The 26293-nt window shown below is 36.6% G+C and overlaps 1 long non-coding RNA gene across 1 annotated transcript in view; it reads left to right on the top strand.

The window, feature by feature from the left end:
* LOC310884485 overlaps positions 1–26293 on the top strand; it is a 28476-nt gene that overhangs the window by 816 nt on the left and 1367 nt on the right. The window contains exons 2-7 of the long non-coding RNA XR_014574233.1: positions 579–619; positions 3099–3146; positions 11976–14165; positions 19801–19858; positions 20019–20232; positions 22103–22216. This is a non-coding gene — a long non-coding RNA (uncharacterized lncRNA). The remainder of the gene's footprint in view (positions 1–578; positions 620–3098; positions 3147–11975; positions 14166–19800; positions 19859–20018; positions 20233–22102; positions 22217–26293) is intronic.

The following is a 26293-nucleotide window of genomic DNA, read 5'->3' as shown; positions in this document are numbered from 1 at the left end:
GGGATAGTTATGACAAATACGCTTAAGTCCTAAATAAGCCTATTCCTGTAGGCCCTCTGAACTAAGGAGACCTTTTAATTTGCAGAGAATTATTATCTAAGTACTTCTCAGGAGCAGCAACAATGCAGATTTCAGATTCACAGCTGGAAGCACTCTGAGAATTATATGGCTTTATCCCTATCTTATAAGTGTGTAACAGTACTCTTATATTTTTATGATGCTCTACCTGTGTTATGTTAATGTTCATTCTCTTAGCTCAGTAGGTCATTCTCATAGTGTTTTGATTATGAAGGGCAATGTGGTTTATTTTAACTTGATTCTCATATCGGGAAGAACAATTATAAATCTTATTTTTAAGTAGTGTTTTATGATTGGAAATTATGCGTGCCTGCTGTACATGCTTTGAAAGTGTATAAATATAGAAAGCCTAGTTCAGCTGTTCCTTTTTTGTAATTATAAAATGCATTAAATTGCGCATGTAGTTTTACATCAAAATTGTTCTCAAACTTTCTTACATGTACTTGAAATATGAAAATAATTAACGGCAAATGATTAATCAATAATGTTTGCTCATGTAGGTCACTTGCTGATTTATCTCCAATTCACAACTCATTAGAAGGTATGTAGCTCTTCAGTGATGTTGTTATTTAACAGGTATCTTTTCACGATGCTATTAATGACATCTGGATTTAGTCACTCCTTAAAAACAAGATAGACTTCAGAGATTATTAACATAAAATTTGAATCCTCTTTCCATGGGTATTGCATATGTTGGGTTATGTAATGCTTAATTATAAATCTACCAATCTGTATTTTTGACTCGCCTCCTAGAATGCCCATAAATCTCACACAGAGAGACAAACCGCTGTCCAGGCATGTTTTCAGGTGGGGAAAGAAGACAGTCTGGAAGCACAAAGATATAAGTAGCCCCAGACTTTCCCATCCTCCTAGGTACAGGTAGTACCTCCTTAATTGATGGTATCAGCAAATTTCATCAGCTTATACCTGCTTTTCCCATCATTGTTAATAAACGCATGAAACAATATTGGAACAAACACTGGTCCTCGTGGAACTCTGCTGGTGCTGCCCTGGCAGCGTACTACTTACCTTTTAAACAGTTACTCTGTACTAAAAGTTACCTAGTTTTATGCATAAAAATATTAGAAGAAAGTATTTCACATCCTAATTCCCGATGGAGCTTTGCAAAGCTTCCCTCTTAGAACAGATTAGGGGATTACAATCTTAATCTTCATTTCTTTTTCCACTTAATAAATTTTAACATTACTGTTTTTCAAAAAGGTGTGGAAGGAACTACGGTCCTTTAAAGTATGGTGTACAGCATGCATTTTTGGTGAAATTAGTAGGAATTGATCTCAGATGCATGAAAAGAAATTGTAGTTAATGATATGGTAAAAATTTGTTTCCTTGCTAGAGTATGTAAAATAGCAGAATGTCCTGAATATTCAAAGGCTTTATTGGTTGTCTTCATTATTCACAAAATGATACATGAGTATGGAAGATGTGCAAAATTAAGGGGATTTAGTTTACACTGTTTGGAGGATTTGAAAATCATAGCAAGAGGCTCAAATGACCTTTACAATTTGAATGCTTCCTGAGCTTCAGGTGCTCGATCCCTGTAAAAACTAGCTCCTGCAATTATACAACCTTCACTTCAATTTGAATTTTGAGCACAGGAAAACAGTTCCTGCATTCCTTTATGTAAGGCACTTCAGAATACAGACCAGTTTTGAAAACCCATCACTTGAGTGATTGCAGAGGAATCTGAATTTCACTGTTGAAGTTTGATTATGTAGGCTTTTTCCAACAGACTCATGAGGAATTTAAACCAGATATTTTTATAGAGCAGTGACATCATCTTGTTCCCTGAGGTTTCCAGAAATCTTACTAGCCCTCTGTGTACAGCAACGTGCTGAATTCTGTTAAATCATTCTGTACTGTGAGTAATTCCACTGAAATGGTGTCATATAATTGCTTTAGGACTGGTGAATCAGATCCCAGAGTCTTGGGTTTTGTGTACAGATAGAGCCTTGAATGAAACCTAGACAGTGGAACCACAAAGGGCAGTTGTAATTTTTGCTCACTGCACAGGAGGGTGCTCAGCCTCTGTCTTTATCTGCAAGAAAGAGCGATTCCCATGGTCATTAGACTGAAGTGGAGAAGCTGTCATCTGGACTGGTCTTTTCTTGTGGTGACATTGAAGGATCTGTTAAATACAATTACTCAAAAAATATTCAGCTGTTCAAGAATTTTAGAAGGTGCACGTTAATTGCTGCTTTGAGAGCTGCTTACAAAGGTATTTAGGTCAGAAGACGAACTATAATGATCATCCTGTGTGTAAGACATCGGTATTCTCTAATGGGTGTGTTTAAAGGTGCCAGAATTTTCAATAGAATCTTTGAAGTTTTTCAAAATTATTATTTTTTCCAATCTGTCTAATGTGTTAACCTGAATGTGTGAAACCTTGTGTGAATAGTTTTATTGAATAATGACTTCTCATGTAAGTAAAACCCTACTCTGTGTGGGTTTACTAGGAAGGGATTTGTTTAATTTGTATTTGATCTATAGTATCTGCTTACAGTTATATCCGTAATTATTCTTCATTTTCCTTGGTACATATTAGCATATTTAAGGTTCAAAAGACAAATGAATGTTCTAACGTGTCATATGATAGAAATATTTAAAAGTTATATTGGCTTATTAATCTAGGTTAGTCTGTGTTGGTTTATGGTGGGAAAGGCTTTGTGGGGGGGGGGTGTCTGTGACACATTGTCAATGGGAGCGAACGCAGTTTTTGTGAGGCTGATCGTACCTCAGGATGACGTATTGCTTCCTGTAGGTCCTTATGTAACTGCTCTGTGTATGTTCCCATAGGGTGACAGTCTTTAACTCACAGAGGAAAGAAGTCTGCTTTTCTTTTGAATTATTAAGATTGTCTGCCATGAATTTTTTTGTTTAACTAAGTACAACTGAAATGATATGAGAAATTTTATTCTGGTATTAGTTACCACTAGATAAGTAAGAAAAATGTTGGTTTAAGAGTGGCTGAAAATTGACTAACTTTCTGTTTACCTTTTTAGAGATCAGTTGAACAGAGGTCTTGGGAGCTGTTACCTGCTCAGACTTTAGTGAGTGAGTTAACACATTCTGTCTGTTGGAAAACAATTCATTAAACCTCCATCTTGTACAATGTTAAAATATTCTGGCCCTCTGAATGCATATCTGTTGCTAAGGTAAAACAGTTATGTTTTTAAAAAGCGTTGTCGTTGTAGGAATATTTCCAGATATTTCTTTTCAGAACTTTCGGAATAAATACAAATACAGAATATGGTAGGCAAAATCTTATTTGTCGTGTTGAATGGGATTCGTCCCATTAACGTCAGCACCTAAATATTTGCTTCAGTTCAGTCAATATTTACCTCACTGGTCAATAAAGCTTGTTTTGCACTTCACAAAGTTAATATTTGCTTACTGTTTTTAGTTTGGTGACAATATACAAAATCTGTTTCTAACAATATAAAAGATGTTTTTACTTCTTTTTGAACAAAAAAGATTTTATATTAATGGATGTGTTAGTTTGTTAGGAAGTCTTACCCACAAGTAAAGCCATGTTCACCAAGTAATAAGATTAACTAGATTATGTGTACGACATTTTACAAACATAAAAGGATATTTTCTGGGAAAAAAAGAAGGTAAAATGGCTAACTATATTATTGAGTTAAAACATAATTGTATAGAGCTGTAAAATAGGAATTGCACATTGGTTATACCTGTTTTGTGCCAGTCAATTTCTCTCATAAAGGAAAAGGTGCCATTGTTAATTAACTGGTGGTTTAGTATTTTGTTTTTTAAAGTTTCTTGCATAAAATAGAGTAACTAGACTGAAGGAGAACCTCAGAAACAGCATGTAGATTTTTGGCTCATAGAAAAGCTATTGGGAGTTAAATTTTGGTAAATCATTGACATGTCCTAAGCAAATCCTTGTCATCGATATCCAGTGCATAATTTCTTGCATATTCTAGCTTTCCGCAAAAGAACCCTAGAACACTAGTGTGATTTGTTCTTTGTTTTCTTTTTTCTTGGTCTTTTTTCTTCCCTTCCCTTTTTAAGTGTTGTAAATTTGGACTTCGTGGTCAAATATGTTAAAAGAAGAAAAAGAAACAGGTGGAAAAAAAAAAGGAGAAAACTTCCAAGTTATTCATGATATTTTGCCTGATGCTGTTGCTCTCATCTTTGCTTCTCTTAAAAATTTTAATTTATCCTGAGAAGTATTTCTGAAGGTTCTCATCTGATAGCAGGTGAGCACTGTGTTGATCTTTACTCCAGAAAACTCAGACTATGTTCAATTGCTGTGCTGGAGTCCTTGCTCACCAGTTTAGAGGTATAACAGAAGTGAGCACTGGATCCTTTTGAAAACTCAAGAACACACTTTTGCTCCCTCTCAGAAATATTCTCCAATATTTTGAAGAAATGATGGTCACCTTGTTTTGTACCAACTCTTATTGACCATCACTAGATGCAATGTGTCTTCTGTGCTCCATTTATTTCTCGCCTCTCCTATATGTCTGGGTAGAGATTGAAATAGCAGTGTTTCAACAGGAAATAATTTTGCATTCATGTTTAGATTAATATACATTAACATGGTTTTCTTAGTTAAATGCCATACAAGCAAAATGTTACTGCTACAACAGCCTAAACAATTGATTTGGTTTAGCTAAAACTCAAAGCCATTTATTGCAAGTATATTGCAAATCAGTGGAGATGACTGCTGTAATACAAAATATGACACTAAATGATTTTTCCTTCTCTGGGAAGCCAACATACTCTGATAGTTTTGATTTCTAAGAATGGGATGTCTAAGCGTTAACTGTAAAAAGTGACATTAGGAGAAACTTCCCAGCTCTCAGAGGCCAAGATACTCCTCTAACAATTTTCTGTTACAAAGCAATCACCATAGACTCTCTACATCCACCAGAGTTTGATAAGAGACAGAGACTATGTCTATCATGATTTTCAAGAAGGGTTACAATTCTAGAGACAAAGGTGCACAACTTTTCCCTAATTTTGTCAGAATAACAGGTAAAATTGAATATGCAAAGAGTGAGTAAAACATTTTCAGATATGTTAGCTGTAGCTTCTGCAGAAACTTGACTGTGCTTTCAGCAGTCTGATCTATCTCTATGGTAATTTTTAGGACTTAATCCTTTGAGAGTATGTGATTAGTGTACATAAGTGAGTAGTCGCATTAGAGTCAAGGAACTCCTTGTCCATGAAGTTATTTGCATGAGGTTGTTGGGTCAGGGAAGGCCCTCTTTACCTCAGCTTTAAATAAAAAATAAAAATACTTGTTTTGCTGTTAGGAAATCCTCATGTTTACGCCCAGACGTAGCTCACTGTGTTCTGATTTCATTGATAAAAGTAGTTTAGCTGGAGAGGAGATATTGATGTTTATATAATGCACACAATTATGGTTGTCCATTACATAATTTCTTATGATATGTATCACACAGAAACTCCTGCCTGTAGTTTTCTCATCCTTGTCCTTGTTTAAATCAGCTGTAGACTGACTGTAACAGCAATGAGCACATTTCCAGGTGTTCGTGTGGCCAGTAGTATAGTGTGCTATGGTAATGCTGCAGCTCATGGAAAGTGAAAAATTAGTAACTGAAATACGCAAAACACAGAATTACTTGTTGCTGAACTTATGGTTATCATGTGCCCCTAGTTACTACAAAATCAGGTATAGACTTCAGCAGCTTGGTGAAGAGGCAGCACGTTTCTGAACTGAATGCTGCAGATGAAACTGGCATGGTTTATGCAGTCGTTCATCACGCTTCCCGATGTTTAACTGTGCAAATGTTTTGGTTGTAAAAATTATGATGCAGATGTTAATTCAGAAGGCAAAGGTTTCTGGAATAACATCAGAGTACTTCTAACTTGAAAATTATTTTTGTTTTGTAAAGAAAGCACAAACTTAGCAAATTTTCAGTGAAGTCAAAGGAAGGACAGAAGTCAGATGCACAGTGGAGGAGAAAATGTGTAGATGACCTTTGGATCCTTACAGCTGACTGCTCCAAGTTTCCAAATGTGACACTTAATTTCCACAGAAGAATTTTTCCCTTGTGCCTTTCATATTTGTATCATAGTTGGCTACATGGTTATTTTGTAGTGGTTTAGTTATAGTATAATTGAATATGTGGTAGCACACGCTCTTTGACTTTCAACCTGCCAGGGGCTTTGTCTGCAACATATGGTTGAGAGATAGTGCCATCTCCTTGGTATCTGGTCAAAGGAGATAACACTGTTGTTTGTTACATTACATACAAGTCACATTTGTTATCTTGCTGTAATGTACGCTTTTCTTCCAGTGGCATACTTTAAACCAGTTTTGAGTAGGTAGAAAACATTCAAGATGTTTGCGCTTATGTCGAGAAACAACACTAGCATCTTTTTGCAAAGACCTCCAACTCAGTTCCTTGGAGTGGTGATTTTGTGGTTTATACAGTTTGAGACTAGGGTGAGACTAACTCATTAAATCTTATGGTCTGAGTTTTCGGATGAATTTAAGTCTCTGAACTAAATCGTAGCACTCCCATACCACTCAAAACTGTCAAATAAAAATCCATTTATGATAAAGATCATCTTAATTTAAAGAAATATCCTTCTGTTCTAGCTTACCCAACACTTTTCACCTTTAATAGAAAGAATTAATGCAAGACTGCTTACAAGAGAACTTGCTGCTTACCCAAGAACTGCTTACAAAGTGAAACACTGGTGCAGGAATACTGTTACCCATCTTAGGCTCTTATATAACTTATTTCAGAAGATGTTACAATGATTAAGCATGTAAGCTTGCTTGACTCCAAGTGTGATGTTGTCTCCCCTGTTTTCACTAGAAAATGACTGTCTTGCCCATCAGTTTCAGCCAGCTGTGTGCTCATAGATCAAAAGTACAAACAAAATGCTGAAGGCCATTTGGGCTCTAGCAACTTAACAGACTTATTTTTGTTGATATGGCAACTGAAGCACCAAGGTTTAAGTGAAAATTGTAGGACTTGATTGCCTGAAGTTAGGTAAGAAATACTCAGATAAGTAAATACGTAAAAAGGCTCCTTTTTGAGTGATACGCAAAGCCCTTGTAACTTGGAGACCTGTGCATGTCTGCGGAAAAGATTTCCTAATATGTGTAAATAAGGATCTGGATGTATAACTTCAGGCATTCAAACCCAAGAAGTTTGGTCTACTACTCTATTTCTCCTTTTGATGCTGAGTACATCACACCATGCTGCTTGGGTGTTCGTTTTTGTTTGTTTTCAAATTATCATGGTTATAATTTTGACAGTAGCTTTGTAGAAGAGAAGACCAAATGGAGATGTCAGCTGTGTGAGCAGGGACAAGGAACATATGGTTGGGTATATGCAGACCACCGAAAGATTCCTTTCAGCCCAGTGAGAGGGGAAAGAAAGCTACAGAGAACAGCAGCATCAGGAAAGGGGGATGGCTATAGGTCAATGAACCTATAAATTTAGCATGTTACAGCACTGTTAGAACTCCAGCTGTAATGTAATAGATGCCCAAAGCTTTTGCCAGCGTGTGTGGATTAGGGCACATACAGACTTCTCCAAACTTCCTGGTCAGGCATCCCATCTTGCACAATACATAACATCTCTGTACAGAGAGTATTGCTCTGTGCCTCTTGGCAGAAAGAGCCTGCAGAATGTCTTCTGCACGGTCCTCAGTGAGGCTAGCGTTGTGTTCAGTGCTTATGGAAAAACTAGTTCAAGGCTTGCAGAAGAGTTGGCGTATTTGTTGAAACTTCTTAAATGCATCACAGTGATAACGGCATTTTTCTTGTGTATATTTCTGTGTGCAACAAAACATTCTTTTTCTTGCTAATGTAAAAAATAATATATAAAGCACTGCAACAAAATAATACCTGCAGATCTTGCCCAGGGTCACTCAGATATCCATCTAACTTTTTATGGTACATTCAGAGAAAGATGTGATAGCAGATAAAGGACGTGAACCAGTGAAACTGTGGTCAATGGAAATGTTGTATATATTTCATTGTTTATATCCTGACACTGTAATTGTTCTCTATCACTGTATAATTGCCACGATGTTAAAATATAATTGTAAAATGCTTTACTCTTTTATTCATATTTTGAAACTTTATACAAGTCACATAATTGTCTACATACAGAACTGTTTGTCTGTGCCTGTTTAACAGGTATGCATAATTCATGTCTATTCTTTTAAAGTAAGTTTCTGTTGAACTTAACCAAGTTTACCATTTTTCAGCCTCCAATGCTGCAGTGAAAATGTACTTCCTTAAATCTAGTTTGCTTGCAGACAGAGGCTGACACAGTAGATTTAGTACAGCTGCAGTATTAATGTTCAAAACTCCCATGCTGCACAGTTTTCCCAAATGCTACATAAAAATGCTGTGCAGTTTCTCACTCCAAGGCTGCTCTGTTAGGGCATTAACTGACTGTATGCCTCCAGTTTGGTTAATGTTTTCATTTATACACAATGCAGCTTTGCACACTCACCTGAATTACTATCTATTGCAAAATAATGATGGTGAAATTGTAATTTTATCTAATATTGGGTTAACATTAATTTTCAAACTGTGGAAGTCAGTAGAAAATAAATCTGGGAAAGGACTGGCCAAGTGGAAGATGCAGAACCACAGAAGAGTTGCTAGAGGATAACTGTGGTTATACGTTGTACTTATAAGCATTTTTAACTAGTTATAGGAAAATATAATTGAGAAAGTTTCTGGAAGTATAAAGGAAGCAGCATGGATTTACATATGGACTGTAGTAGTGGGAGGTGAGGGAAATGCTCACCGATCTGGGTCAGTGCTTTTATTGTCCCCTGTCACAGCGTAGAGTTAACCCAGTTTCAGAAGGGCAGCTTTCCCACATTTTTGGTAGTTTTTTGAGGCAGGTGTAAGGACTTCAGCATGTACTAGATATAGCAAGTTCTTGGAGATAGGTTTGTAAATCATATTTCAAAAGGTGATGGAGGGAAATGTGGGTTTCTTTGAAGGCCTGGACTGTAGGGCCTTGGTGTTTGGGATGTTGTTGAGTTTCTGGTCAAGAACAAAACAGACCAAAGTAGATTTCAGTCTTTGATCTTTCCTTCTGCTCATACACGATAGGACTGTATGCTTTCACAGTTTGATAGCAATCCAGCCTCTTCATCATTTAATCCTTAAAGGCCATGAATAGCTTCAGTGCTCATTTACTTTTACCAAATTTGAGAGCAGTCTGTTACGCTGAACAAAGCATTTGAATTCAGGCTTCAAGTTAAACTGTTTGCCTGCAAGCTGTGCACCTTACAGGCTGGATTTCGTTTGGGAAGTGTTCAGAAATGTAAATCATTGAAAATTCATCTACTCCACAAACCCAGAGCTCCGCAACAGCTAAATAACAGTCAGAGGATTACAGCCTCCTCCATTTCTTTTCATGTCAAAAGAATTTCTATTATTTTTATCTTCTAAATAAATATTTCCTCACCTTTATTTTACCTAGGGTCCTTTTTAGCAACAACTGTATTTCTTGACCCCATCAGTTTTCGTTTTTCTGTCCAGGTTTGGAAATCACTTCACCCCATTTCATTCAGCCTCTGGTGGTCCCCTGCATCCAGATAAATCTCAGCTGGATTTCTTATGGGGTCGGTGGTGGAGGCTACAGAGCTGTGCAGCATCCTTGCTGGTACTGCTGTTGTGTCTCCCGCAGGGAATGCAGTGTCCCACAGCCAGCAGAGCCCTGGAGGAGGAAGTAGCACAGACATTCTTCATAAAGCAGAGAAAATAGGTGCAGGCAAATATTTTAAATCAAACTATAATGAAATTATTGTTTATGGCCTAGCTTCTACCTTACATCCAGAATCTGTCATTTAGGTGATTGGGCCAGCAGGTGGCAAATATAATTGAATTCAAGAAAATAAATAAGGAAGTAGGCTGGGGACTGGTTGCTAAAAAGATGACATCTAGTTTACTAATTAGGAGGATTTATGGCATGCTGCACATAAAAATAGACGATTATTGATAGCTCATCTTGATCGTGAAAGTTACCGTTTCCTAAATGCAGTGTTGCTGCAGCAGCGTGATGTGCTTACAGCGTGCACAGGGAGGCTGACCTCGTGTTAAGCCACCTGCCATGGGCTGCAGTGCCTCGGAAGCTGCGAGGGCAGGGGCTGCTGGCTGTGCTGCTGCAGCTGCATTGCTCCTGGTGTTCAGACGTGGCCCCAGGTACCCACAGGTTGCACTTCTTCCTCTAAATTAGAGGTGGAGAACAGAAAGAATTGTATCTGGTTCTGTGTTAGCAATAACCTGAAGCAAACCAACAGACCCACTGCACTGGATGCTGTTATTGTCACTGGGATCTTTAAGAAAGGCTGCACAAAAACAGTGTTACTAACTTAGAGAGGAGGCAGCGAAAGATAGGGTGTGTTGTATCTGTCTTTGAATGGGCAGGAAGAGAAAGGGGGTTGGACTTCTTTTTAATTAATTGAAAGAGAATGTGTAAAAATGATAAGACAATAGGAAAGTAAGATGGAGATTGCTTTTGAAATTCCCATATATCGAAGTAGCAATCTGAAGGTATTTTAAGCGGAAATCAGAAATGGATATTAAAGCATTTGTCAGTGGAGGCTGCTGAAATGGAACTCAACTCTCTTTCTCTGTAGTGAAGATAACTGCCATTTAGGTCAATACCATCTCATTAAAGTTGTTTTAATGTTCAAGGCTATATCCGTTACTGGTGAGCCCATCGTGGCACCTACGTATGGATCACACATTTCGCTATGCCCTTATCTAATTCATTTTTCTGTACTACATTTTGGAATAATTTGAATATGAAGAATATCAGGAAAACAGAATTGTTTTGTTCTAAATGGAGAGCTCGGGCAGAACTATTCGTCACAAAAAGTAACAAACATCCAGACTAAATTACCATGGAGGAGATTGCAGCAGAGATTGTAAATATTATTTTGAGAGACGTAGATTTCCTTCTGAAAGGAAGGAGCATTAAGGGATATGTCGAAAATGTAGAAGGGAGTAATAACAAAAAGAAGATAAGATAAATTTGGCTAGCCAGCCTTTTTTTCTATTTCATGTCTAATATTCATACTGGGGATCTAGCAGTTGCATCGAGCTGAGGTGAGTTTAGTTTTATGTGCCTGGTAAAATGGAGTTGGTTCTCAAGGATCTGCTCCTTTCTCTACTGTCAGCTAATATTTCTCTTACAATATCTGCACATTACTTCCACCAACCAAACATTTTTTAAACAATTTGGAGAAAAATAAATGAAAGTCTGAAAGTAAATATTTTTTATCCATTTTCCTGCATTCACTTGTTCAATGAGTTTCTTTATTGCATATACTTTCAAGTAATTTGTGGTGATAAAATGCAATGCTGAAATAAGCTATGTAGTGAATTAAAATTTAGATGGAAAGAGATTAGTTTAGTATTTCAGAGAGGTGTGATGTAAACCTTTCTTATGCCCAGCAACAAATAAATTAATGGACAAGGAGTCAGAAAACCTTGCACTTTTGTGTTGAGGCGGGTGCTCATTCCAAGCTATGGAATAAGGTGGTTCTTTTGGACAGAGAACTTGCACTCTGCATTTGACAGAGCTGTTCTGAGCAGGGTCTCACAATGCCCCAGGAGACAGGATTTTAATTGATTTGATGGGAAACAAAAGGTCTAGAGATGTCTTGATCTATTTGCCGTTACCCAGTTGCTAAGAACTTATTTGTCTCATGAACAATCCAACTTTGTGTAAAAATTATTTTATTTAAGATTTAATTGCAAAATGATTCAGACTTTGTGTATTGTATATGGGAGTAAAACAATTTTAGGCTTTAGTATTTGTGCTACCTGTTTTATATGTTTGTGTTTAATGCAGCTGAAGGATATTGGGTAAAATGTGTTTGACTCATTAAAGGAACTGCCAACATGCATTTGCCTGAGTTACCTCAGCGGTGGGGAGGAGAGGATGAATTCCAAACACATCATCCAGACTTCACAAGTCTGCAGAGATCTCCAAAGTGAACTTCTCCATCTGCGTTAGGTAGTAAATAGCGCTCTACTTTTGCTGCATGCAAATGTCTGAATATGCGTGCTCATTCTCTGCACTTAATCCATATGTTCTCTGTAATCTGTAGGTCTTTGTTTAGTTGTATGTATGCATGTGCTTTCTGGACTGAAGTCACTAAACACTAAGAATAATTGGGTGCACGCAAAGTATCTGAGTTTGTACACGTGTACAAGATACAGGAGAAAATCAGTTATTTTTCATTTTGAAACAGTATAAATAATGAATGATGCTTGAGCAAACAGCAATTGCTATTTGCAGTTTAGTTTTATAATTTAGTTTTGTTTCAGTTTACCATGTTAGCTACTACATGGCCCTTGGAAATTGATCAAGAGATAAGAATGTAATAATAAGTACGGAATGACAATCCAGCTTCTTTTCATTACCTGGCTACTTTCTTACTCTGTTGATGAAGTAAATGTCTTTATTTGCATTCAGGTATAAGTATTCCTTATTCTCAAACTTAATACAGTGTAATAAGTCAAGGTTGCAGTTGTTATTAATGGTGAGTGCTATTTTCCAGTATTCAGATGTTAATCAGTATGAATTTTTATCTTAGTATCGATTATGATGCTAATCATCAGTATATATATATTTTTTTGTCTTTTAGCGACATTTCTTAATGATGATGGTGGGACTGCAAAGTCGGTGTTAATAAGAGTGGCTGCCAGTTATCTTTTTGTTTGTTAGTCTGTTCCTTGTTCAGTGTGTATGTGCTTAGTGGAGCCTTTGTAGGCTCTGACTGTGTAGATGAATTGCCGTGCATTATGGCATGGGTTAAGAGTACGTGTAGGCACAGGCAATTGATGTGATCCCCCCACTGGAAGTGATGTTCTAAAGCCTGTCTGTGTCATCAGAGAAGCTCCTGTTACTTTGAATCTTTCCTTGCATCACAAAGTCATAGTTCAGCCTATATTCCTCTATCACTCTCTCATCCTTTGTTGGTGGCTGTAACTCTGTAAATTGCTTTATCTGACAAACAGTATTCTGAGTCAAAATGGATGACACAATTCTCTTCTGTTTCCTTGAACATACAAAAGTTTACTCTGCTATGGCAGAGAATTGTCTGTATTTACAGTAGTGCCTGGATCTATTTAAGTAGTGGGAAAAGTTTTTGCATTTCTGGTGTCCCCTATGGTTGGCAAAAATTGGCAGCAGCAATTATAATCCCCCTTTGTTCCGTAGTTGTAGTGCAGGTGCAGAACTTACCTTCTGTCTAACCTTCCTCCAGAGCAGAATAAGTTTTGCATCTGAACATCACTAATTTGCTAAACGTTTAGGGAGAATACTTAGCTCATAATTATAGGCATTCCTCCCCAAAATCTAAGTATTTGTGTGTTCACCCATCCTGAAGTGGCAAAAGGCAGGAGGGAGGGGAAAAGAAGAAGGGAGACTTTGCTTGCCCAAATCTGCACTTCAAAAGTAATGATGAAGAAAACAACCCTTGTCTGGTTCTCAAAACCAAGGCACCAGCATAGCTGCCTGGTGACGATTTTTAGCAAGCATGGTGGATATTGTTCACAGTTCTCTGCTTTAACAGTATTTAGGCTTTGTTGTTCAATTTGTCCAGGGATCCACTGGCATCATCTTCATCGTGGGAGAGCATTTCCCCTTCTAAAGAGTTTCTGTGGGATCTCTTTCCACAGCGCACACACAAATTGTGCTGTACCTTTCAACTGGGTCCTATAAATTAAAGAATCCTGGTATAGCAAAAACGCGTTCTCTTCATTGTTGTTTTGCATTGTGTACCTATGAAGTGTCCTTCTGGACTTAGTTCTAAAGGAATAATTATACTATTTGAATATTAATCATCAAAGTTATTCTTTTATTATTAAACTGATTTTAAAGTAGGGCAAAACTGATTTACAGTTTATGGCCTTGCATTCCAGAATTGCTGGTGTTGCATCTGATGCCCTGTTTCAGCGATATTGGCACTGCCAGAAGGCTCAGAAGTGTAGATTCTAATCAAAAATTTTGAGATACACTTCAGTTAAGTGATGAATTAATCTTTCCTTATGAACTTCCAGGCTGTTATAAAAGGCGAGTGGCTGCAGCTTCCTTTGAATCAATTCAAAAGCATGCTTTTGTCAGTATATGATTTCAATATAACGAAATTGAAAGTTGTGTGTCTTTTTCTCACAGATTGTTATTTAATCACTATATATTAGCTTTCATTGCCCTTTTGATATATTTAAACTCATAAACTTCTCATTGAATGGATTGAATTTACCATTACGTTGTTACTTTTTATGAATAGAATAAATCAATATTGGATACATTGGCTTGCACTGAATTGTTTATTTTAAGGGGTGTTTAAACTTTACCGGAAGGGGGGAAAAAAAGTTATCTCCAGGAATAGAAGGTCTGATGCCCAGTGTTCCACTGTAAAACTCATTATTTGGTAACAATTTGAGATACAACCTGCTTCAACTATATGCTGCAAGTGCTACATATATTATCCAGAGATACTAGGCTAATAAATTTTCCTGAGGTTATTTGAAATGTAATATGTTTTGAAGTAGTCCCAATATATAGCATTTAAATACTTGAAAGTTGTTTTATTATTGTAATAGAAAGCTTTCATTTCATTATTAGGGAAATATTCGAGAATAACAGCAATACTTTTTTCACTAAATCAACTGTGTCCATAATGTCTGCCAAATATCTCCTTACGTATTATAAAACCTAGTCTGTCTCATTCAAAAATTGAATACTAGCAGATCAATGAGAGCTGCCTTCTAAAATGTATTGCTCAGTTCTTAATATTTATGATATCCACCAAACTTGAAAACATCTGTTCTGCAGAGAAGCAGCTATTAAAATACACTTAACCAGGGAGAACTGTCTCTTAATTCAGTCAGAACTTTGCTTGGTAGCCTTGCAGCCGTGATTCCAAGAAAACGATAGATGTTCTTTTGACTGTAAGAAACGAGTAATTTATTTCACTTAAAGGCTGTAGTCCTCGAATAATCTGTACAAACTGGCTGACTTCATCTATGAATTTGAAGCAGAGTGTTTAAAAAAAAATATCATTGGGTTAATTTTGTCATTGAATTTTAAGGATGTTGTTTCTTGCTTTTTTGTTCATTTGTTTTATATATGTTTGTTATTATTAATCAAGCAAATTTCCACATAGACAATTGCAAAATTATTTATAAAAACTTGGGGATTCTTACAACAGTGCAATCATGTAATAACAGCTCGTGATTTCTCAGGCTTTGTGCTTGATGGAGATATTTTGTTTGGATTCAGTGTTGCTTCTGCAGTCTTTTCCTCACCAATTATGTATGCATCTTTATTATTGTATTAAGTAGCTAATTAAGTCTGGTCAGGTTAACCTTTCTTGATGATTATAAGTAGGCATCTCATCCACTGAAAAAGCTAATCATTTTGGGTGGAACATCTTGTTCTTGTTTGAATAATTATCTTTGTTTACATTCACACAGCATTAATCACTTGAACCAGACATCTTTTGGAAAAAGAAAAAAAGGGGAGTGCCCTTAGCAGGTTTTCAAATGACATATGCATAAGTTATAAAGGAGGATGCATTTTCCTCCTTTCTTCTCTATCAGGAAAATAGGAAGACATTTTGAGTTCATAATCCAGAATAAAAGCTGTGTTTTCAAAGTACACAAAGAACTGCAGTTTCTTTTCAAATAACTTTTAATAGCAAGTCCTCCAGGCTGATCAGCTAAATTGAAGTCTTGTTTCCTTGGTGAAAATTCTTTAGCAGTAGCATTGCAATGTTTTCCTGGTACAGTGTTTTTTTCATTTTTTTCAGTTGTTACTGTTATTATCTTATAACTCTATTTGTCTTTCTTCTGTGGCCTGTTTTTTGTTTTTTTTTTTCTTTTTTAATGCTAGTGAAATCTTCCTTTTCCCCGTCCTTCTTGGTTTTGATCCTTTCTGCTAAGCCTTCTGCCCTAAAGTCTGATTTTTTGCTATGGATAGGTCTTGCCTTGGTACAATTATTGCCTGATCACTCATGGGAGGAGCACATCCCTAACAAACGCTCTGAATGTTGTGGCTTCTGTCACCAAGGTTGGGAAGACCAAAAGGAGAGGCTGCAAAGCAACCTTCTGGCAGTACTTCTGTGCTCCTTCCGTCTGAACCTCAGGAGGTTGTGCCCTTCTGGTCCTTCTTTGGGAAGGACTCTCTAACTCAGTTGAAAGTTGTTCATACTGAAGACTTTTGTTCAGATCATGAAACACCTTGGTGTTTATAAACTATTACTTCTTGGGGACAAAATACTGGCATTCGAAGAGATCTGTTAGCTAAATGTGATGCTTAGGGGTTAAATAGGATGCTAGGAATAATCAGAAAAGATAGAGGAGGAAAAAAGCACACAAAACATTTTGATACCATGATAAATACACCATGTATCTGCACTGTGAGTACTGTGCGTCTTGAAAAGGATATGTTAAAACAGCAAAAGCTGTAGAGAAGAGCAACAAGCGCAATCAAAGATATAGCAGATGAGGAGACTGAACCGCATTCACATGTGTTTCCACCTAGAAAAGGCCTTGAAGTTATTTAAAGCTATAACTTTTATGCTATTCCTTTTCTGATTAAAATTGCCTTCTGTAAGTGATTTTATGATATATATAAATATGATGGTTATCAGTCTTCACGGTTAAAATAAGGCTTTTGTCTTTGGAGAGAGGAAGGCTATACATGCAAATTCAGATTCCTAATGCGTTTTCACTAACTCTGCCCTTATGTTCTGACAGAAGAAGGAAACTGCATGTTTCATATCTTTTTTTATCTATTTGTTTGTGTATCTTCTATTCTTTCTTGATTGTCAATTCATTTCTTTTATTTTTATCTTTCTTGTTCTTTAACTTTTCTGTGGATACATTTGTGGCTGCGTTTTTCTCTTTCATTTGTTTACTTTGCCTTGAACTTTCTCCCAAGCCCTTCAATTTTCCTCTTCTTAGCTAGACCTGAATATTCATGTTGAGTCGTCATATTTCTCCCCTTCCATTTCTACTTCCTTTCTTCTGTTACTTCAGTATTCATATTTTCCCCTTTCCTTCCTAATTTCACCATTTCTTTTCTCAGCATCTGTTATCTGTCTTTCCCCTGTACTTCCCTGCCCTTTTCTCAGTGTATTGTATTTTAGCTCATAGGGAGAGACTAAAGAAGGATTTGGGCCTTGAACTTTTTCTTAGTAATGCAGAACTGGGTGGAAACTACTTTAAAATCATGGGGGAAAGGGTATCTTAAAGCTGATCTGTGGCATGAGATGACTTAGAGAAAATAAAGTCCTGTTTAGCAAATGTAACTTCCTCTAAAAATTCAGGCTCCATCCTTCAGCTGGAAAGAAAAGAATATAACGGGTGTCACAAGCTGTTAAAATTTGAAGCTGAGGAGGGGAAATAGGCTGAAGTTATTCTATGAATTGTTCATTTCTTTGTGGGAGGCTGTTAAAATAAAGCAACAATATAAAAGATGAATTATATACAATTTAATGTAAAGCTGTTTGATGTCATTATGATATTTCTTCCTTGATTGTCTCACATTTGTGTACTTTTAAAAAGTTTTACATTTTTGTTTTTTTTCTGAACATTATGAAAATTGTACTGAGAGGAGTAAATTCATTTGCATAAAATTGACTGCAAAGAGCAATTAGTCCTTCATTAATATGCAAATTTGGTCCAGTGCAAATTCATCTATATATGAGGCTTAAATATGCAAGTCAGTCTTGCTGTGCGAGAAACCCAGATGCTTTTATTTACTTTGAAATTGAGGGATTTGGTTAATGATGTTGTTGACAGGAAAACTTGAATAAATTTGATGATCACCATCTTTCATATTAGACGAAGCCCACGGAAAAAAATTACCAAGTAAAATACCAATTTTATTTGGTAATTTCCTATTACCAATCTAGTAATAAAATGTAAGATACAAAGTAATAGAGTTAGATTTCCTAATGTAGTTATCCTGAGACTTAAACTGTTCCCCAAAGATAGAACCATTTTTCTTAAACTTTGTTTTTCCAGAGGGTAAAGACATCTACATAAGCTGTATGAATAACATACTGCCTGGAGATTTAATATTGGAAAGTTAGCTCTGTTGCTTGGTTCATTTGGAGAGAGTATATAGGCCTGGGAATTAAAAAGCAGGAGCTCTGGAAACAACTGTCATCATCGTCTTCCATTAATGATCTGTGTAGTCTTCTCAAGGTTTGGTGTTGGGGCCTTTGCTCTGAAACTGCGGAGCCAGACTGAAAGTCGTCTGAACCCACGGCCAGTTATATTTGGATCACCTAAACTCATTAATAAACATCTTTTCATGTAACTTTAAGTCTTTACGGCCGTTAGTAAGACAATCTTCACACTGCTGTCACTCAACGTGGACAGGCTCAGGGAAGCAGGATTTTTCCGTACCCGCAGACCTGAGGTGTGGTACATCTGGCTCTTGTCCTCCCCAGCGTGCCGCGGTCCTTCTGGCACACCCAGGATTGCCATGGTTGTGTCCATTACAGACACAGCAGTCTTTGCTCTGAGTCATGCGGCCAGGGTTCCCTTTGCAGTTGTCGGTCTTGCTTCATTTGCAAGGAGAGTGTGCCATGAACATTTCCTCCGGCTTTTCTTCCCTCTTCTTTCTCCGTAGTTCTCTCAGGCCTATATTTAGCTTTGGCATAAGCAACCTGGTCTTTGACTTTGGTCATGCACGCTTGTGCCAGAACTAAATCTGGGCTTCTGTCTTGCCTGTGTGGCACATTGGCACTTTTAAAATAACAGAGAAATGTAGTTTAAATGGACTAGACTCTGGCAATTTATAAAGCTCTAGTTGTAACTACCCGAGGACAAGTTAATAGATTATGCTGTTTGATTCCTCCGACTTCTTGGCACAGCTGTTTGGGATATAAATCCTCGCAGTAGTGAACAGTTAGTTTCCAAATCCTTAATGTGCTATACTAGGCAAAAAGTTCATAGAATGATGTTGAGGGAAGAAAAAATGTAACGAGATATTAAAATTGATGTGCATGCTCACCATATGCTGTATTCTTGCAGGTGAATCTAAAAGCAGGAAAACAGAGAGAATGGAGTGTTCAGGGGACCTGGAGGGGGGGGTCTGTCAGACTACTAAAGGCTCTGGTTATCCCACAAGGGAACCTGTCCTTTCTTCCCATCACAATAAGGCATTGACAGCTGTCAGAAGGCATAGCATAGAAGGTATATTTGCAGGACGTAATAGTCCAGGAGATGACAAATTGATTAAGAGGTGAAGCTTAAAAATGTGACGTCTTCTGAAATTTATTAAAATTTATTAAAATCCCTGCCTATGAGAACATATAGTAGCTGGACAGTTTCTAGTACTGTTCAGGAGCGTCCACAGCAATCTTGGCTTTCTGATCTAGCTCTCAAAAGGAGGAAAATATTAATTTTCAGGGTCTTAAAACGCATAAACAATAGGTATCCCAGCACAACCTGAGGTTGTCTCCTATCAACTTTATAATCTTTATATTCTAGATAAATAAACACTTCAGTCTTGGAGTTTATTAGTCCAAAATATATTTATTACCTCATAAATTCAAACCCCTTCCAGTTAACATCTAATTAAACTGCAGTAGTGTGCAAGCTGTCTTAGGGGACGTATTAATAATGAAATTATGTTGTGAAACAGTAATTACATGCTTTGTACATTCTTTTCCTTACTTTTTTTTCAGAATCTATGTGATGAGTGGGGCACACAGTGCTCCATTGTTTTGAGCTCCTCCAAACTCTGTAAGTATCCAAGTATAAGCAGATTTTTTTCCTCTTAGTTAAAGGGAGAGAAAAGTTCGTGCATTTTTGCACTTGGGAAAGGGAAGGACCAATGCCACTGGCTAGGCAATGTTATGAAACATGATTGTGCAAGTAATTTTAGCTCATGTTTTCTCCTTAGTCTTTGAGGATATTACTCACAGGAATAAAACCTACTTACAAGATCTTTTTTAAGGCAGTTCTTAACTGCAGTTGCCAAAAAGTGAAGAAGACGACCGCTTTATTTGCAAGAGAATATTCACTTACTGAACTTCACTGTTATGTAGATTTGAAAAAAGGCAAATGGTCTTAAAGCCTTTCTCAGGAGAGAGATTTACTTACAGTTTTTTTCAGTGGTAAGTGTACTTACTGTATTCTAATTTATGTGTGTTTTGGTTTTATCTGTGCTTGTGCTTTACCAAGGTTGTCTTTCCATCTTCTCGGAATACACTGGTGATTGTGTACTGACACTATTTCCTTGCTAAGTTTTCTTCACTTACTGCAGAATAAGGTATTCTGAATCCCAGCTAATGTGCACTTCTTCTACAATGAAAATGATTGCACAAGAAGCAAAACAGTTTGCACATACCTTCCATGTGTTCTTTAAGTACCCCTTTTATCTCTCTAGTTCAAGTACATCTGTTGAGTAATAATATGAGCATGTGACACAGCATTCTTGTTGACATAGGCTCTTGCTCTACCTGACAGAAGCAGGTTTTCATTCTCTGTTGTCCTTCCAGATACTGTAATCCAGAAGTTTGTTTTTTCAGGATCCGTATGTAAAGTGGAATGTCCTGCTCTACGGCCGCCGTATTGTCTTGTAATTTTTACAGCCTTCTGGTTGTTTCATTGCAGTTACTGCTACTCTGCAGTTATCTGCATTTGCGGGAAGGGCACTTTCCATCAATTTCTTCACTGAATCTTTTAAGTCTTTATGGCATGAGAAGTGTTTTGCCTTCTCCCTAGTTTTATGCTATGCAAGTTCTACAGGGTCTGCAACCTTATTGGAATTACATTGCAGAGTTACGCTTTTGTGAAATATGATAATATTCAGACTGTACCTAGTACTTTACAAACAGCAATGAATCTTCCAGGAGGTTAGTCATTTAAAGACTTTTTTTTTAAATTTAAACTAAGCATGGTAGAGTTTTTGATACATGACAAAGTAGAACCCAGTTTTGTATTGGTTGGATCATAGAATTCTAATTTATAATTCAATTCATAATATGGCATTAAATAGTGGTGATATGATTCAACCTCCAGCTAGTACTCCAACCCCATGTCTACACTGCAGTTGCAGCTTAGTGTTTTACTTGCATTTTGCAGTCATTCTGGGACCAAGCTTTCAAGTCTTCAACATTTGGACTCTTTTATATTTCATTTTAGAGTCCTGCAAGACTGCTGCAAACAGAAAGGTCCATTGTGTTTGAAAGCAGATAGTATTTCTAGTACTTAATGCTTTCTAAACCTAGTTGGTTTTGGGTATCTAACAAGAGTGACTCAAGGCTTTAGCTTCCTGAGTGTATGAAAGCTTAGGGCTTCAGAGGAACAATGGGTATCTATCTTATTAAGCAATTGTTACAGCACTTTCCCTTCTGACCTGGTGATGGGTAGTTGCCCTTTCTGAGACAAATAAGAGTGAATTAGCCATCAAAGAAAATAACTACAGTTATTACTTTTCTGGCTTGTTATTGTAAAGCTTTAGACTTGATATTTCTTGAACATACTTTACTATTATTATTATTATTATTACTATTATTATTATTATTATTTCTTGGGATTTATTAGTGGTTAGTCAAACCCTCCTAATTTCAAAACTTTTGGCAGTCTTATGTTTCTTGTGGCTATTGATGTGAAAAGGTAGTCCCTGTGGCTGCAAAAGCGCAGAATGGCTAAAGGTTGTGTCTTGCTGATGCTATCACACCAAAGTGTATGCCACTGGTGTCTAATTTGAAAATTTGAAAACTTGAAAATTAGGCGCCTTTCTGACGTACTTCCTGATGTGAGTAAATTCTCTGGGAGTATTGTGTAGTGAGAGAGATGTTTGTTGTCGAGCAGTTCTATCAGATGAAACATACAGAAGAGTAATATTAAAGTCTAAAATTATTTTGCCTAATTTATAGGTGGGAAATCTGAAGATGAATTCTGGGACTTGAGGGAAGGGAAAAGGCAGTTTTTTGTTTTTCTTGATCATTTTTTCTCCTTCTTTTCCTCTATATTTTGCAGGAATTTTTTTAACTCTGCAAGCTCTCAGTTTATGAAACATATTATGGCTGAAGATATAAAGAAGACATTAAAGCTTTTGCCCACTTACAGCTATTACTCTGGAGACAAACACAAGTAAGAAGACAAATGTTATGAGCTACCTGTAAGTTCTGGTTCACATAGCAGATAAGGAGCCCGAGATACTTCTGAACTCACAAATGAAATTTATTCTCAATATAATGATTGAGCTCATTATCTGCTGCTCTTCCTAAATGTAAAGGAAGGAGTGAAATGCACATATATTCTATATATAAACAGCTGTCATGTTTTCTGCATTCTTGTATTTGCTTAAAAAGTCAGGGGTAATCAATTTGATTTGATGTGCAAAATATAATGCATGGATGAATTCAGATACATATCACTTGCCATATCTGTGCTGTTATGAGAGGCAAAAACGTCCAGAAAAGAAATAGCAATGAAAATCTTCCTGATAACTTTCTCATCAGTTTTTCTCCAAGAACTGTAGGCGGATTCTACAGACAGGTTTCCCCCCACCCCGAATGACAGGTTCTGTATGTCAGTTATTTTCTCACTGTCTGTCTTGCTGTATTAGAAATCGAACCTATTTATCACTTCAGATGTGATCACTTCAGATCACTTCCCTATAACCTTAATTATGAGAAGCTAACCTGAAACATTTACTTTTCATTTTTTTATCATTTAAATATATGTTTAAAATAATCTAAAAAAAACCAAAAACACGCCTTTACATGTGTTACAAATAACTCCACACGTTGTTGTTGTTGTGAAGCAGAACAGGCAGGAACCAGCAGCATAGACAGATGTGATTGTAACAGAGGCTAGTGTTTTATAAGTAATAGCCTGGGTGTAATGAGACTTGTGGTCTTAATTAACTCTTAGAATGTTTTTCAACACAACTAAAGTAAATAATTTAAAAATCTAATTTACTTGTCCACACACTATCAGCTTACTTTTTGCCTTACTTATTTTGGGTGACAAAAACCAAGCCAATTTTGCTTAGATTTCAGAGAATTTCTGACAGGGTAGAGTATCTATAGTTATAGCAAAAAGGGAATTTGCATGGTTAAGGAGGATGAGTGATAATTCTGATTAGGTGGAGAAAGAATCGGTCTGTGAGGTTTGATTTAATTCTGTGTTAGCATATTCCTTTCTTGGAAATCTCTGTTTTTGCCAGAATATCCATCGGCGTCACACAGAGTGACAAAATTTTGTTGTAATATTTCAGATAGTTGGTGTATCTTCTTGCTGGAAAGAAACAGCTGGATATTTTCTGTCATAATGTGACCAGTCCACCTCTGTTGTTGTCACTTTAATTGCTGTGGCTGTTTTTTTAAGTCCTCTACAGAAGGTCTTTGTAGTGACAAGTGAACAGTTTACGCTTCATAAGCAAACATAAAGAAAGCTGCTGCTAATTGGAGAGGGAGTAATGCAGTTATGATTCCATCAACATTTAAGTTACATTGTTGAAGGACACATTTTGGTTGTGTTTATGTTGCCACATAAAATTTTACTCGGGGTGAATTTGGTGGAGAAGATTTTGTAACAAAAAAATACTAATTCTAGGATTAGAGGGGAGGGAGAGGAAGAGAAGTTAAATTTTCTGACCCACATATGTAATATGAAAAATCAGCATTATATTACTCTTTATTATAACTCTAATTATATTATTATATACTTATATATTGTTATATTCTTATGTGGCTTGTAAAGTAGGTTGTCTATGAAAATGGAAAGATGCTCACAGCCCCCAAAAAAAATTACTTTCCCCTGCCCTGAAGAACTGTAGCCACAGTGTTTCATGGTGGGGAGGACTCTTTGAACATCACCAGAAGAGTCATTTCATTTCCCAAAAGAAGGAGATTATTATTCAATAATTCTTTTTTTTTTTTTTTTCCCCTAGGAATTCTGCTTGTTGTATCTGTATACCTCCCAGCTCTAAAAATCTGAAGGACCCTATTTTAAATCTTTTTACTAAATTACATTTCCATGGAATACTTGGCTATAGATGAATAGTTCTCTGCAGTTACATGCCCCAATATGTTTCCTCTTAATGCATTTTTTTTTTTCTATTTGCATCTTTTTTCTCAGGTGTCAGAATTCTTGGAGCCTCATTTTGAATAGTTTTATGAGGGCCAAAGGTGCTTCCTTTTCCAGTTCTTTGGCTAGCTTGTCTTGTTTTAGCAGATACAATTTTTTAGCATCTAAACGGGGAAATCACCGTTATTTACAGGAGAAGAATCATAGAGCTGACAGGGGTTCCCCCCGCAAAGCACTCTCTGTGTAATTGCTGAAGACATTCCAAGCCACTCTAACGAAGTGTACTGTCTGCCAGTCATTATGCTCTTCTTGGAAGACCATCTGTTGCATTTCAAATATGTAAAGGTCTGCTTTTATTTTTTGCACCAAACAAATCAGTTTCTTTATCTGACATGGTATAACTTGTGAATATGGACTAAAGGTAGTTTCAGTTGCAAAGTACAGGATATTCTCTTTTGTTGCACTGTGAATGAAAGGTAGGCATTATGTATCTCCAAATTCAAAAGACAAACATACTGATTAAACTAATTTCAGTGCTTTCGAATGATTTCAATTTCTTTGGCAACAAATTATCAATAACAACAACAAAAAAAGTCTGAAATAGGTTTTCTCTAGCTCAGCCATAAGCATATTGTAAGATTTTTGCTTCTGGCAAATGAACCTGTCAATTGTAGTGGTATCCAGATTTGATATATACTAACATTTGAGTTAAAATGATTTAATTTAACTAAATTCAGTAGTTATTTTTATCAGAAATTAATAAGTCAGAGAAACTTTTGGTGTCTTTTGGTAAATAATAGATTTAGAAGCTGCAAGTGCTAGGACCTTTCTTTTGGTAAGGGATGTCTGCTTACAAGGATGTAATATTTGGTCATACAATACTTGGTTTAAATGAATTAACTAGAATCCTATCCGTGAGTAAAAGATGCAAGATCAGACATGCGGTGATGATTTGTTTTGTTTTTTTTCTGGTGCAGATTTAAAGAGTATGTATACTCATTCATCTCAGATTGGAGACAATAAGTGTAGTATTTTCACGGCAGTGAAGTTCTGTTCAGAGATTTCCAAGCAGAGAAATACATAAAAATTTCTGTCTGATTAGGGAGTGGGCCTATCTTTTTCTCTTTCCATTCTCCTTCCTGCATAGCAGCTAATGTTCTGGTCAGAAGTAATAATACGCTAGATCTTGAATGTCGGTAGCCTCAGAGATTCTGACAAGACTATTCATGTGCATTCATACATCTTAACCAAAGCTGACACTAAAGAGAGTAAGAATTCTCATATTCCTCTTTTTTTTATTGCCATGCGTTAAACTCAAATCTTCTCTTAGAGGCCTCTGCTAAAAATGACATATCATTTGAAAAAAAGCATTTTTGCAATATCTAAACAAAGCAGCCAAACATCAATATAGCACAGAGCGGAGTCTCCTGTGAAAACTCTCAGTGCAAATCTAAATTATGTTTTACACTACAATTATGGACAACTTACAAATGTTATAAGATTTGTGAGTATGTGACTAATGAGAAATAAACAGTCCCCCTAATCTTATCTCCTGCGGGAGTTTTGCTATTGTCATTTTTAATTAAAAAGTAACCGGTCTTCTAATTTCTTGAAACTATATGGCATGCCCTTATAGGAATACTTGGATTCCAGTAACTTGAGCTAGTTGTTTTCCAAGAAACACACATTGTGTAAAGATTCTGCTGTACCTTTTTCTCTAGACACAGTTATATACGTACTTGTAGCATCATGTTTGGGTAACTTTGCAGGGATCTCATCATATTGTTAAAGGCTGATAGACATTTCTTTACAGCAATGATATTTTTAATCTTCTTTTTAAAATTGTTTGGTAGTAGTGACTAATGCAGACTAGGTGGCTCTGGGCATCCAGCCATTTTTAGGTAGTTTAATTTGTTAAAAATTGTCTCGCTTCCCACCCAAGTCCCCTTGAAACCATTTGGAGAAGAGAACTGTTGAACAGTTGCCAATAATAAGTCCTGCTGAGACCGCTGTATCCTCCTGATAGAACTCCCTGTGCCAACTGGAGACTGGCTGGCATGAGTTTGAACTCTATACTACTTGATGTATTTGCTTCACATGGACCAATTACAGTAATTACCACCTCAGTAGCTG

The sequence above is a fragment of the Anser anser genome, assembly GCF_964211835.1.
Source record: "Anser anser genome assembly, chromosome: 20".
Lineage (NCBI taxonomy): Eukaryota > Metazoa > Chordata > Aves > Anseriformes > Anatidae > Anser > Anser anser.
The sequence above is the reverse complement of the archived record's forward strand: the minus strand, read 5'-3'. Positions and strand labels throughout refer to the sequence as shown.